Consider the following 13,166-nt stretch of genomic DNA (forward strand, 5'->3'; position numbering starts at 1 on the left):
CTTCCATTGCACTGGAGTGGGGAAGATCTTTCTAGGATCTCTCTAGGATCTTCTTCTCCGGAAACCCTCATTCCAGGCAATTCAGAGAAGCCCAGGCCTTAGCAGAGGCTGCCCTGCCCCACACCCTCTAGGGAATTTCAAACCAATTCAGTTTCTTCATTCGTTCATTCGTCCAGTTTGTATAAGGGTTCATTTGCTACAGGCCCAGATACACTAACATGTCAACACCTCCTGTACTGTTTATGCAGACCCGAAGTCACAAGACTGCACGAAATCCCCTGCAGCCCACTTCCTTGCCAATTCTGCCAGCCTCAGTTTTCTCCTACCTCCCCGGGGGAGTGGGACTCAGAACAGATGCGGACATCACACGTCCGTGGGAGACGCCAACACCAGGCGTCTTCCACCAGGAGAAGCCTTACCTGTGGAGCTCTTTCTGATTAGCAGCACAGCTGGTGACTTCTGTCGGGACAGGCAACGGGACACAGCAGTGCTGCTGCAGCGGGAGAGCCGCCCTGTCCTGGCTCTGAGGCCGGCAGGGTTCCAGGGGAACTCAGGACGAGAACTGAGGACCTCAGGAGACCTAGGTCTGCGCAGTGGGATGTGGCAGCCACCAACCCATGGGGCTGCGGAGCACAGAAATTCGGCTTAAAATGGTCACCAGCGCCTGGTGGCAGCACAGCCAGAGGAAGGTAGAAGGGCTCACTAAGCACTGTCTAATGTGGATCACAGGTAGAAATTATGACATTTTGAACACATGAAGTTAGATTAGATACATTTTAAACTGAATTCCGCCCATTTTTCTTTTTCTTTTATTTTTACTGTGGCTACTAGAAAACTGAAATGAGCTGCCGTTTTGCATCCTGCGTCCTGGTCTCTTCTGGCCTCCTCTCTGAGGAGACAGCACTGGGGATCCCAAAGTCTGGGCAGAAGAGGCCGACTTGGGCCCCTCCACAGGCGCCTCTCTCTGGGCAGTGCTGTGAATTCCATCCTGCTTCTTATCAAACAACTCTGAAGTCCTACTAATCTGGGGGTTTTCTCACCCTATTCTGAAGAGTCCTTTCTGACTGTCGGGGACTGGCTTGGGTCCTAACCCACGGAGTATCACTGTGTTTGGATGACTGAGTGTAATGGAGCCGTTCCGGTGGTCTCAGACCCACTTTGACTCACGTCCTTCCTTCTAACAGGAGGAGATCTGGACCCAAAAGAAGACTCCAGGAAGGCAGCAGAGGAGTGGGTTCCCATTCCTCTGTGGCTGGAGATCTGGTTTCCGGCCCACATCAGTCAGGACCTCAGGGTGGTTTCACACATCCCTCCGGTGGCCTGTGCCTGCTGTTAGCATCTGTTCTCCAGGCTCTGTGTCCGCTGTTGTCTCTTTTTCACTTTGCTTTGTTTTTGAGACAGGGCCTCACTGTGTGAGCCAGGCCGGCCTTGGATTCACATCCCAGCTCAGCGTCCTGAGTGCTGCAGTCATAGGTGTGCACCACTCACTGCTCACGACTTGTCTCCATGGCTACTGATAGTCACAGAATCAGGAAGCAGCGGCATCAGAGAACTGGCACTGTAAGGTTTGACAGGAGGGCTGGCTGCGGGCTTCTGTCTAGGCCTGTGTAAATGCACAGAATCCTTCTTTTCCTGTCCAGAATTCTTTCATGAAGCTTATTGCATGTATTAAAATATCCACGAGACTTTGAACATGTTTCTTGATAGAAAGAATTTAGTTTTCTATAAAACTCATTCCTGCTGCACAGGGACAGTGACCAATCAATCAAAAGGGAAGGTGCCAGGCCATGTGACCCGGAGCTGACTTCCAGTTCTGAGACCAACCAGTCTGTGGCTTCCTGTCTGGGGTTCATCCACTCTCCATAGGAGACTTCTCAGGGGTCTGAAGGGGAATCCGACCAGGTGCGAACTGAGCTGGTGAACGTCAGGAGCAGGGTGAACGGCTTCACCAAGACACTGCCTTCTTACAAAGGTCAGAAACAGGCATAGACACCTCAAGGAGCTGGGCGTGGTGGTGCAGGCCTGTAATTCCAGTACTCAGAAGGCTGAGGCAGGAGGATTGCTGTGAGTTCAAGACCAGCCTGGGCTACATAGTGAGTTCAAGACCAGCCTAAACGACATAGACCCTGTTTCAAAAACAAAACAAAACAAAACAAACAAAAAACGACAACAACAAAATCCAAAATAAGTCCATAAAAAGCCTCAAGGAAAATGACATCTCCTTAGAGCCTTTTGGAACTTCCTGAACACGTGTCCCCATGCTGGCCCAGACCCAGAATTCACTGAAGCAAGAAAAAAATGCAAAAGACTATGACAGACCCAAGGATTATCGTCTTGGCATTCCCTAGAACAGCTGTCTGGCAAATGTTACACCCTGTCTGAGATTATTTTATAAACTTTGTCTTGAAGAAGAACACGCATGGAGAATACAGACAGACTTGCCTTCCTTTTCTATCACAGAATAAGGATTTCAGGGATATTTTTACCCTCAGTACCATCAATGGTCTTACCAGTTTTGGAAAGTCAAATCACGTCATATCCAGTGAGTTTATAGCTACACGTAGCGTCAGCAGTGGGTTGATTCTGATAGCTATTTATGACTTCTTTCTTTTCTTTTTGTTCCTTTCTCTCAGTATTATGATAAATAGGATATTCCGCAGATGTTTTAAATAAAATAATTCCACCAAGTATCACTAGGAGGCTGACCTAAATGAAATACATATTTAGTGGTAAATGGAAAATTATATTTGCTCCCCTAAATACTTTACTTTCAGGAATTACTTTTTGTCCCAATGTCATATTTTCTGTGTGTAGTGAGACCAATTGTGCGTGCATGTGTGTGTGTGTGTGTGTGTGTGTGTGTGTCAGACTCAGAGAGAGAGAGAACAAAATTACAGCAAGGTCAGTGTGTCATAAGTGCTATGGGCCTGGGGTCTACAACTGTGGGACAAGGGTACATTAGTCAGCCTTCCCATTGCTGGGACAGAATTCCCAACACCCACAGCTCACACCTCCAGCAGAGGTTTAATTTGGCTCCTATTTTGAGAGGATTCAGTCCATGGTCAGTTGGCTCCAAGGCAGGAACTTCGTGGTGCGAGGGTGCGGTGAAGGGAGCTGCTCGCTTCATGGCGGCAGGGAAGGGGAGCAGGGGAGCAGTGCCAGGGAAGACAGGGTGAAGGCCCACGCCCAGACCCCAAGGCCACGCCTCTGCGACTCACCCAGACACTTCCTGGAGCAGATGTCACAGCGAGGCCTCAGGAGAAGCAGAAGAAGGTGTTCCGCACTTTCCAGGGAGGAGGTCCTGAGCCCGAGCTGTGGGATGGAGGGGAGCAGGCCAGAGCTGGGGCTCCAGCAGGGTTCAACTCTCTTCTTCCCAGTGGTCTCAGTAGCTGTACTGGCTGGATTTCCGCACCTGCGAAAGCTTGCTTTAATGTGCAGAGCACAGTACCTTTTCCCTGCCGTCATTCCCAGCATGGCCGTGCTGTGTGTGTGCATTAGTGAACGTTGCACGTTTTTCAGGGGGAGTTTGCGGGCTGAGTAACCAAACCATAACTTGCGATCTTATTTGCAAGCTCTAAGTGATGATTAACCAGAACTTTTGGAACATGGCAGGACTGTGAACCGGGGACAGCCCCTTCCAGTCGGACAGAAGGGAGGGTCGCAGCAGAGCCCTTGAAGAGCTGTCAGATACTCCAAGCAGCCCCCAGGCGTTGCTCTGCTTTGAGAAAGAAGGGGTGAAGAAGCTAGAAGCCCAACTTAGGGCTGGTGCACAGAGAGAGCCTTTGGTGTCCGTAGATGGCATTCATTTGTCACAAAGGAAACAGGAAGGCGGTGCCTACTACAGCCCTCTTGTCACCAACAGACTTGATTTTCTTTCTCTTCTGCTGTGCCCAGGTTGCATTAAGCTTAATGAGAGTGTCAGCAGGTAATCCTCCTGCCTCAGCCTCCCAGAGTGTTGGGATCAGGTGTGCATCACCATGCCCGGCTCAGATTTTTCAAAAGCATTTGCTAAAGTGTTTTTTTTTGTTTTGTTTTGTTTTTTTAATGAAAGTTATTTCAATACCCTAAGTTGTTTTTTTTCTCCCAGAACAATTTTTCATTGACTGCATCAGATGCAAAGGTAAAATGAAATTGGTGCAGTTAACTAAAGGTTGGTCTTACTTGATGACTGGGTATCACCAAGGACAACCAGTGGGGCACTAACACTGATTTATAGACATTTACCACAAATGAGGCTCTCTCGCAAGGCACTGATCTGCCTCTTGTGATGCTTGGCTGTCACAACCTTGAAGACAAAGTATTTTCTAGAAGGGACAAAACTATGTGTTTTTTTTTTTTGTTTTTTGTTTTTTGTTTGTTGTTTTTTGAGACAGATTTTCACTATGTAGTTGAGACTGACCTGGAACTCACTATGTAGCCCAGGCTGGTCTCGAACTCGCAGCGATCCTTCTGCCTCAGCCTCCCGAGTGCTGGGATTACAGGCGTGCGCCACCACGCCCGGCTAAAACTATGTTTAATAGTCACAACTTTGACATGTTTGCATCGGGGCATTTTCTAAAATTGCTTATTTGGAAATAATTTCATCCTGAAAACAAGTTTCAAAAGTAGAACAAGGAATACTTTCCCTGAGTCCAAATACTATGTAACTCTCACATAGCATGTAACTCCTACAAGCAAAGACGTTTCTACTCAGACTGGCAGTGCAGGCACCAAAATGAGGAAATTCACACTGAAACATCACTACATGCAATCCTCAGGGGCCAAGTTTTATTAGCAAATCAAATGGTGCTTTTAAAGCAAAAGGATCATCAGTTGCATTTAGTTGTCTTGTCTCTTCCATTTCCTTCATGCAGAACAGTGGCTCAATTTTTCCTTGGCTTTCAGAACTTTGATACCTTTTGAATGGCGGGTAATGGTGATTTCCTAGAATGGCCCCCATGTTGGATTTGTCTGATGTTTCCACCTGATTAGATTTGTGTCATGCATTTTGGGCAGGGTTCAGGCTGGCCTTGAACTCACAGAGATCCTCCTGCCTCAGCCTCCCAAGTGTGCCGCCACGCCCGGCCTTCATCCACTATATTTAACATACAAATGTTTCTTGGCTGGATTAATTATTGCCATGGTAGTTACCGAATGGTCACTTTTCTAATTTATCCTTTATGTGTGAGGGGACAAAGCCTTCTCTTCTCTCCACTCAGGTATTCATATCACCGTGGCTGTATGGAGTCCTATTTTACTCCGTAGTTATGAACCTTCACTATCATTTCTTATTGGGATAAATGGATTGTCCCGGATTTGACAAATAGGCACCCTTTCGAGCTGCCTTCTTTTCTATAGCATTTGGCATCAGTCTGAGAGGTGTCAGCTACAGCACCAGCCCCTTTCATTTTTTATTTTGAGACAAGTTTTCGCTAAACAGGCCAAGCAGGACTTGAACTTGCAGACCTCCTGCATTGGCCTCCCAGCATGCACCAGGCTTTCTCTGTCTTTTAGCCCTGCTCCCAACGTCCTTTGAGACACTGTGAATCTCAGTGGTGGCAGTTAGCGAGCTGGACCTGAGCTCCGCAGACAGGAGCTCTTGGCTCTGCAGACCTGGGCTCTGGTCTTGCTGAGCTTTCTCCATTCCTACTGGGGTCCTGGGAGGAGCGGGCCTTCTGCTCTAAGGCTGATGATGGGGGCAATTAGTTCCCACTCCCATCTGGAGCATCTGTTGTGAAATTCAGCCCAAAGGAGATTATAATGGAGCTGATTCCACCCCCAGAGGCCTTCTGGAATCACAGGGTGCACTGACGTTTCATGGTGGTCTAATCAGCTGGGAAGGAACCAGAGAAATAATTTGTGTCCTAGGCTCCTGTGTAGCCTGTGGGCTGCTTCAATCAAATACAGATGAGCTTGAATGGCTCTTTCCCTCTCCCAGGTGTTTGGTACAATAAGGACCAGGTTCCTTTCCACCAGGTGCCCTGGCCTGGGTGGGACAAAGGTCACCTCCTGCTGGCCCAGGACTGAGGCCTGCCTGTCCCACTGCATTGGCTCTTGGGCCACACAGACAGACGCAGAGGGCGTGGGGCAGGCAGGAGGCTGCTTCGAGGCAGAGATTCAGAGGCAGGAATGCCCCAGTGGCCTCCCAGGGGTGGGCAGCTGGTAGGGGAACAGATCAAAGCCGTCTGCAATCTGGCCCCACCTGGCTTCCCAAGTCCTAAGGGAGACTGGACCCAGCAATGTCCAGCTCCATGCCTTACCCAGGGCAGATCCTAAAAATTATTTCCCGATCCATCCCTTTATCTAGACTGGTCCAGAGCCAAGACGTTTGCCAGAGACCCAGTGGACCATGGACCTGCACCCACTCAGCCTACCTTACTCCACACCTCGACCATCTTCTGTGTGAAGCCTTCCCCTAAAACTTCCCAGCCAAGGATTAAAAGGCAAACTTGTGCCAGACGTAGTGGCACATGTCTGTAACCACAGCACTTGGGAGGCTGAGGCAGGAGGATCCCTGTGAATTTGAGGCCATTCTGAGCTGCATAGGGAGACCCTCTCTCAAAATATATTTGAAAATGTAATTAAATCTACACTGAAGGAAGCAATATGATTCCAATCTTGCCAATTTAGTACTCTGAAAAACTTCATTGCAGTTAGTCATGGTCCTGCATACCTGGAATCCCAACTACTCAGAAGGCTGAGGCAGGAGAATTGCAAGTTCAAGCCAGCCTGGACAACTCAGTGAGACTTTGTCTCAAACTGAAAAATAAAGAAAGGGCTGGAGTGAAAACCCTTATAGCACGAAACCGAGGGCTTCAGAAGGGCCTGGCCACACCTGCTGAGCCCCGTTCCTGGCACTGAACCCAGAGTCCGGGGGAGAAGTGCAGGCCTCCATGGGCTGTACTGTGGGAGAAGACCTTTCCTTCCCCTTTTGAATGAACTTTCTTATTTTCATTTTCATTTTTATTAGCCCATGTTTGCGGTGCATAACCTTTACTCCTTGAACGGAGCTGGTGCATGTACGTAACACACCTTCATTCCTTTCCATCCTGTTCTCCTGCCTCCTTCTCTCGGGTCCCTTCTCATCGGCAGAGGATCTATCTCCCTGTTTCCTGTGATCTACTTTTTATTTTGCCCCCCTACCGGGGATCGATCTCAGGACCTTGTGCGTGCCAGGCAGGCGCAGCACCACTGAGCTACATCCCCGGCCCTGATTTTGCCCTTGACTCTGGGTAATGCTCCCTTCTCTGGAATTCAGGGTCCTCCATATAACCACAGAAACGACATCACAACAAAAACCAAATCACAGGAATCCTCGAAGCCCGTGCCCGAAGGAGCTGGTCTCCACGTCCTCCAGCCTCAAGAATGAATTCCGTGCACAGTGCAGGAGCTGTGGACTTTGCTTTCTACACAGCCCATAATCAAGGGGTGAGCCTGTGTCAGGACCGGCATCTCCTCCAGAAATGAAGAAGAGCTGCCACGTCTGGGGAGCTGGTACCCCTCCTCTGTCCGTAATGGAGGCCCTGGGGACTGGAGAGAGACAGACAGACAGAGACAGAGGTAGAGAGACAGAGACGGCGGGGGGCTTTCTTCCCAGGCCATTAATGTCGTGGTTAGTAGCTCTTGCCTTTAAGAGCAATATCAAAGAGAGGTGCTCACAAAGATATTTTGCTAAGGGCAAGTATTTATTTTCTACGGTTGCCATAACACATTACTACAGGTTACGTGTCTGAAAACAGCAGAAATGTATCCTCTCTGTGTCCTGGAAGTCGAGTGTCTGGAATCATGCGGTGAGCAGGGTTGCAGCTCCCTGCCGAGGTTCTGGGAAGACCCTGGTTCGTGGCCGCATCTCTCGGCCTCTGCTGTCTTCTCTGTACCTTTTATGAGGACACTGGGGTGGGCACTGGACATTATCACCGGATTCGGGGTGCACCCGGGTAACCCAGGGCAACCTCCTCCAGGCGGACCCCCATGTAACACAGAGTCCCTCTCCCAAGACCACACCCATAGGTACTGGGGGCCAGGGCTTGGACATGTCTTTTGGGGGCCACCATTCACCCCACAATAGCTGCCCTGGGTACTGGCTCTGTCTTGAGCGCCGGGGCACTTGGGTGACAGCGGACAGCGTCACCGAGAAGAAAGCACGGGAAGAGCAAGGCGTGGAGTCCCGCTGCCCTGGGAGTTTCGTGCCTTCAACAGAAGAGCTGCTTGTCCAACTCCGTCGTTTCCCAAGCAGAACCTAAACTGAGTTTTCTTCCAGCCGAGTGTTGAGAGCACAGCTATCTTTGCAGTCTGCAGGAGGCGCACTGTGCTCCACACTGTACCTGGTGGGCTGCCAGGTCCCGGGAGGCCCCTAAACTGCTAGAGAAGTTCCATGACCGTCCTGTGTCCAGTGCATGTGCATTTTCTGAGGAAAGGAGAGGGAAGCGTGCGATTTTCTTCCTTTCTGTTTCCTGTCCGTCCCAACTTCTACATTACTAGACAAACTCAGACGCAAGAATTGGGATGCTTCCCTTCCCCATCTCTGTTCTGCACACTTGTCGCTCCCACTTCTCGTGATGGTCCCACGCATGTTACAGTCCCCGCGGGACAACCTGGGAAGGAACTGCTAACAACCCCAGGATCCACAGACCAGAACACCAAGGCCTAGGGGCTCGGTCACATGATAATAAATCAGTGATCGAGAGTGTTTGTCCCTTCGCAAGGAACCAACTCCGATTGCAACTGGAACCTCTTGCCAATGTTTCTCAACAAATCACAGTTCAATGTGACTCATTTTTCTTGACATTATGCAAAGGAAGGTAGCGAGACTGAGTGGCTTCTGTCCAGAGAGCAGGAAGTAAAGGCTGTCTGGGCCACATGTTCCCCGGACAGGGTGTAGGGACAGGGCGCTCGGAAGAACCAGGCCTTTGTTTCTTTCCGTTTCTCAAGTGAACTTTTTGCAGCCGTGGCCGAGGGGCCGGCTTGCAAGCCACATTCCCCATCACCCCAGGGAGTGCTATCAGGACGCCCAGTTCTGTCACACCCAAGCCGCCACGTGGAGCAGTGTGACTCCCAGCTCTGCCTCCCACTAAGGGGAATGACAGATCCCCTGCGTGGATCTTCTGAGCCAGCCAGTGTCTCCCGTAGAAGGAAGATGGTGAGTTTAGACTTGGGCCTGAGCAGCGTGAAGCTAATGCTCTCAGAATTTCTCGGATTTCATGTTCAAATCTTTGCCTCTTGAAGGCCAGCTTCATTCTGACTGGACTCCCCGAATCTATGCAGCCCCCTGAAGGGCAATCGAGGGCCAGTCACCTGGGCCACGGTCAGTCACAGAAACTGTCCACGCCCTGGAAGTGGATTACAAGAAGGACATTAATTACTTCCTGTTGAGGATGTGAGGTCGAAGAGCTATTCAGACAGGGAAAACTGAGTCCCTGAGAGAGGCAGTGGCTGTCAGCGGCCACAGAGCCTGGTGGTGGCAGCTGGCCTGCACACTGGGCTCTGTCTTTCTAGATTCTTCAAGTCATCCTCAAACTCCCACCTCCAAAATGTATCACAGGTTACTTTTGGGTCCCCCAGGTACAAACTCCAAGGATGCTTTTGACCTAGGGTGCTGAGTAATTGCTCAGGGGACTTTGACACACTGTTAACGGACAGGGAGGAGTCCCTCCCTTCCCTTGTAGTCATGGCCGGGCCAGCCTAGCACCCAGGGCTCCCCCTACCCCAGGCCACCTCCCCACACCGTTCTGGGCGCCTTTGCGGCCCTGCCCCCACCCCATGGCTCCTGGAGACTCCCGGGCCTTTGCTCCCTCCCTGTCCCTCCCCTCCCTGCCCCAGCTCCAGACCAAAGGGGCTGGTGATAAAGCAGCCACACGCCCAGGTCCAACACAGCCCCAGGAACTTGACCCGAGGCAAGAGGCTTAGTAGGCACACGCACTCCCCACTCCCGATGCACAGGCCAGTAGGGCGGCCCGAGGCCGCTGCAAGGGAAGCCGGGCTTCTTATCCTGCGCCGGAGGGTGCCACAGGGTGCGGGAGGCGTCTGCTCTCTGAACCCGGGGAGGAAACCAAACGTGCGCCTCCCTCCCAGCTGGGCGCGTGATTCCCTTCCCCCTGGGAGCTGCGGCCTGGGCTCGTTTATTTATGGTGCGTTATCAGAGGCAGTGCAGGAGATAAAGTTTATGAAAAGAGGCGGTGTCTCAGTTCCCACACTGATTAGGATCAGCAGGGCTTTGGAAGGGAGTTAAGGATCTGGGTGCTGGGAGTTCCTCCTCCTTCCTGCCCCACCCGGCTGGCCGGCTGCTGGCCCGCCTGGGAAGCCAGGAGGTCAGGGCTGTGGCTGCCGTGGGGCGGGGGCAGGGCAGGAACTGTGCCCAGGGGGAGGGAGCCTGGCCAGGCAGAGGAAAGCAAGAGAAAAGCAGCCTTAAAATCAGCTAGTCAATGGAGCAGGGCGGCATGTGCCTGCAATCCTAGCCCTTGTGGGAGGCTGAGGCAGGAGAACCGTCAAGTGAAAACCCAAGTTGGGCAACTGAGCCACTTGGGGAGACACTGTCTCAAAAGTGGGGGGCGGGGCTGGGCATGTGGTTCAGTGGGAGACGACTGAGTTCAGTCTTCAGTGCCAGAAAATCAGAATCAAGTACAGTTCCTGTGCCAAGAAGCTGGACTGGGGTTAAAGGAGTTTTTGTCATCTCAGGAGAGGCACATTTCAGCTGTGGCCTTTGCTTTTCCCAGCCCCTGCTTGTATGTCCTTTTCACCTTCTCTTTCTCCACCTTTGTCTCGGGACTGGGCTCATCCTGCCTTGTCAAATGCTTTGTTCATCGCTGCAGAAAGAGAATCCCTATCTCAGGACCTCAGCTTTGAAGACAGGGTTGCAGAGACGAGCAGCCCTGGTCCTGGTCGAGTGGCTCTCAAGGCTGTGTGGAGACCAAGGTTGTAAAGAGCATGGGCTCAGAGGCACGTGTTTACTTAGGAACGCAGACAGTGACCTTAGGCAGGGGCTGTTGTGGTTCCATTTTGCAGAGGGAAAGACTGAGGCCCCAGGAGGCTACACAACTTGCTCAGAAGCCGTGGTTGAGCCAGGATTCGAACGTAGGGAGATAATGGCCGGAGAATGCGGTGGACGCCATCCTGGTCCTGCCCGAGGAGGTCAGTGTGGCTGCCAGGCCTCACTGATCTTTGTTCCTGGACTGTGGGCTCCAGGTGTCAGTATGGCCGGTCCTTCCTTCCTTCCTACCTGCTTTTGCCTGGACCGGGTCTGATATCCTGCACACCGAAAGTTAATTTGATCAGTGGACCGGAGGGAAGAGCGAGTGGGAGAGTTTGTGTGCTTTCGGTGACTTGTGTAGCCCTGTGGATTTCATAATCAGTCGAGCTGAGACCGGAGACTCGTGTCCCCATCCGCAAACCTGGGTCCTGCCCAGGGAACCCGAACAACCAGTGGCTGAGGCCGCGTTGCTGAGCTGCTGCTCTTAGAAACCCTGCAGAGGAGAAGCAGGGTTGGCCTGGGGCCTGGGCCCTGTGGAGCACGGGAGGTCCTGCGACCTCAGTGCGTGACAGGAGAGAGGCTCGGGAGGGGTCCTGTGAGACCTGGCCTGAAGGAGGCGATGCTTCCCCTGGCAGCATCTGGGGCACCTCTGATTGCAGAGAGTGGAGCCGTTAACTGGGGTCGCCTGCCGGGACCCTCGCTCCAGGCCTCAGCACTCTGCTTTGCTCTTTGTTGGACTTTTTCGTTGGTTTAGAACCAGCTTTTAAAAAATGAATTAGAACAGCTGTAATATATGCACTTAATTTAAAATTAGAAGCTTCAGAAGGGAACACAAGGAGACTTCTTCCTCAGCCCTGCAGATCCCTTAGCCCATGGGGTGGCGGTGTTAGGAATTCCTTTTCCCAGAGACCTACACGCAGGCACGCGATGCTTTATCGCTTTTTATAGTGACCTGTGCACTTTGTGCATGGGTAGGCTATGGTATGTCGTGATTACTGGTGCTCTGGAAAGAGGGCTAAAGTCCATAGGCCTTGGGAATTGAGAGCTGATCTTACACATTCTCAATGGTGCTTGGGAATAAAAATCATGCAGTAATAAAATCTGGATGTGTCGGGTAACTGCACATCGTTGTCCGGCTCAAGGGCAGGAAAGCAAGGCTCTGAGGAGGCAGGGGTGGCCACAGCCCAGAGGTGCTTCATCAGCCCTGCAAGTGCAGGAGTAGGGGAGGACCCTGAGGAGCACAGTGGGGCCGAGGGAGTCCTGCCACTGTTAGGCAGAACTGCATTTCAGGTATTTATAGTGCCCGGCCCGGAGCCTGGTACACACAGGTAGGAGGAGGAGCTGCAGAGATGAATATTTGGAGCAGCAGGACTGCAGTGCCCACACATGACGATAAAATAAAGGCCACTGTCAACCTGATGGGACGGGCACCATTCACTGCAGAAGAAAAAGGAGATGTAACTTTGTTGTTCAGACACATGGTTGATCTGGGCACACTTGTAATGCCAGCACTCAGGAGGCTGAGGCAGGAAGATCACTGTGGATTAGAGGCCAGCCTGGGCTATATGCTGAGTTCAAGGCCAGCCTGGACTACATAGGGAGACCCTGTCTCAAAAAGCCCTAAAAACCAAAACAATAACAACCAAGAACAGAAAACATGGTACAGTGAGTGGAATTTCCTCGGGTCTGAGCATCTGAGCACGCATGATCTTCTGTGTATACTGTGCCCCAAGGTCTGCCCCTGACACAGGCTTTCCAGCCTTCGGCCCAGCCTGAGAACCATCTTAGGGTTCCCCTAGGTCTGCTCCCGTGTCTCACCCTAGTCGCTGCTCAGTGCTGTAGGCACACGGAGCCTGAGCTCTGGGGAACCCAGAGGAAGGAAGGGCCCTTGCCCTCTTCTGGCTGTGTGAGGTCCAGGAGCTGACCTGGCCCACTGCCTGTACCCTGGGCTCCCGCAGGATATGTGCAAAGGGTCTTCCCAGTGTTTGCCTGGCAGAGCAGGTGGCTGAGCTTTGATGAACAGGGCCGTTTCCCTGCTGAGCCTGGTCTTTGAGTTCTCCTCCCCATACAACAGGTGCCCCTGGGCCTCTGGGCCTCCCTTGCAGTTGTCAGACATGTTCACACACGCCAGACCCCAGCTCGGGCTCGGCCCACGACCTGGCTTCCCGCTAATAATAACTCGCAAGTGTTCAGTTGTTTTGCTTTTTTTTTTTTTTTTTTT

The 13,166-nt window shown here is 51.8% G+C and overlaps 1 long non-coding RNA gene across 1 annotated transcript; it reads right to left on the reverse strand.

Annotated features, from left to right (window-relative positions):
- Positions 1 to 2,091: 2,091 nt before the first annotated feature.
- On the reverse strand, positions 2,092 to 3,537 carry LOC104862260. Its single transcript, XR_780237.1, has 3 exons — positions 3,219 to 3,537; positions 2,511 to 2,706; positions 2,092 to 2,126 (listed from the first exon to the last, which is right to left on the reverse strand). It is a non-coding gene; the product is annotated as an uncharacterized LOC104862260 (long non-coding RNA).
- Between the last annotated feature and the right edge of the window lie 9,629 nt (positions 3,538 to 13,166).

Source organism: Fukomys damarensis, unplaced genomic scaffold (genome assembly GCF_012274545.1).
Source record: "Fukomys damarensis isolate Sample0158 unplaced genomic scaffold, DMR_v1.0_HiC HiC_scaffold_12, whole genome shotgun sequence".
NCBI classification, from domain to species: Eukaryota; Metazoa; Chordata; class Mammalia; order Rodentia; family Bathyergidae; genus Fukomys; species Fukomys damarensis.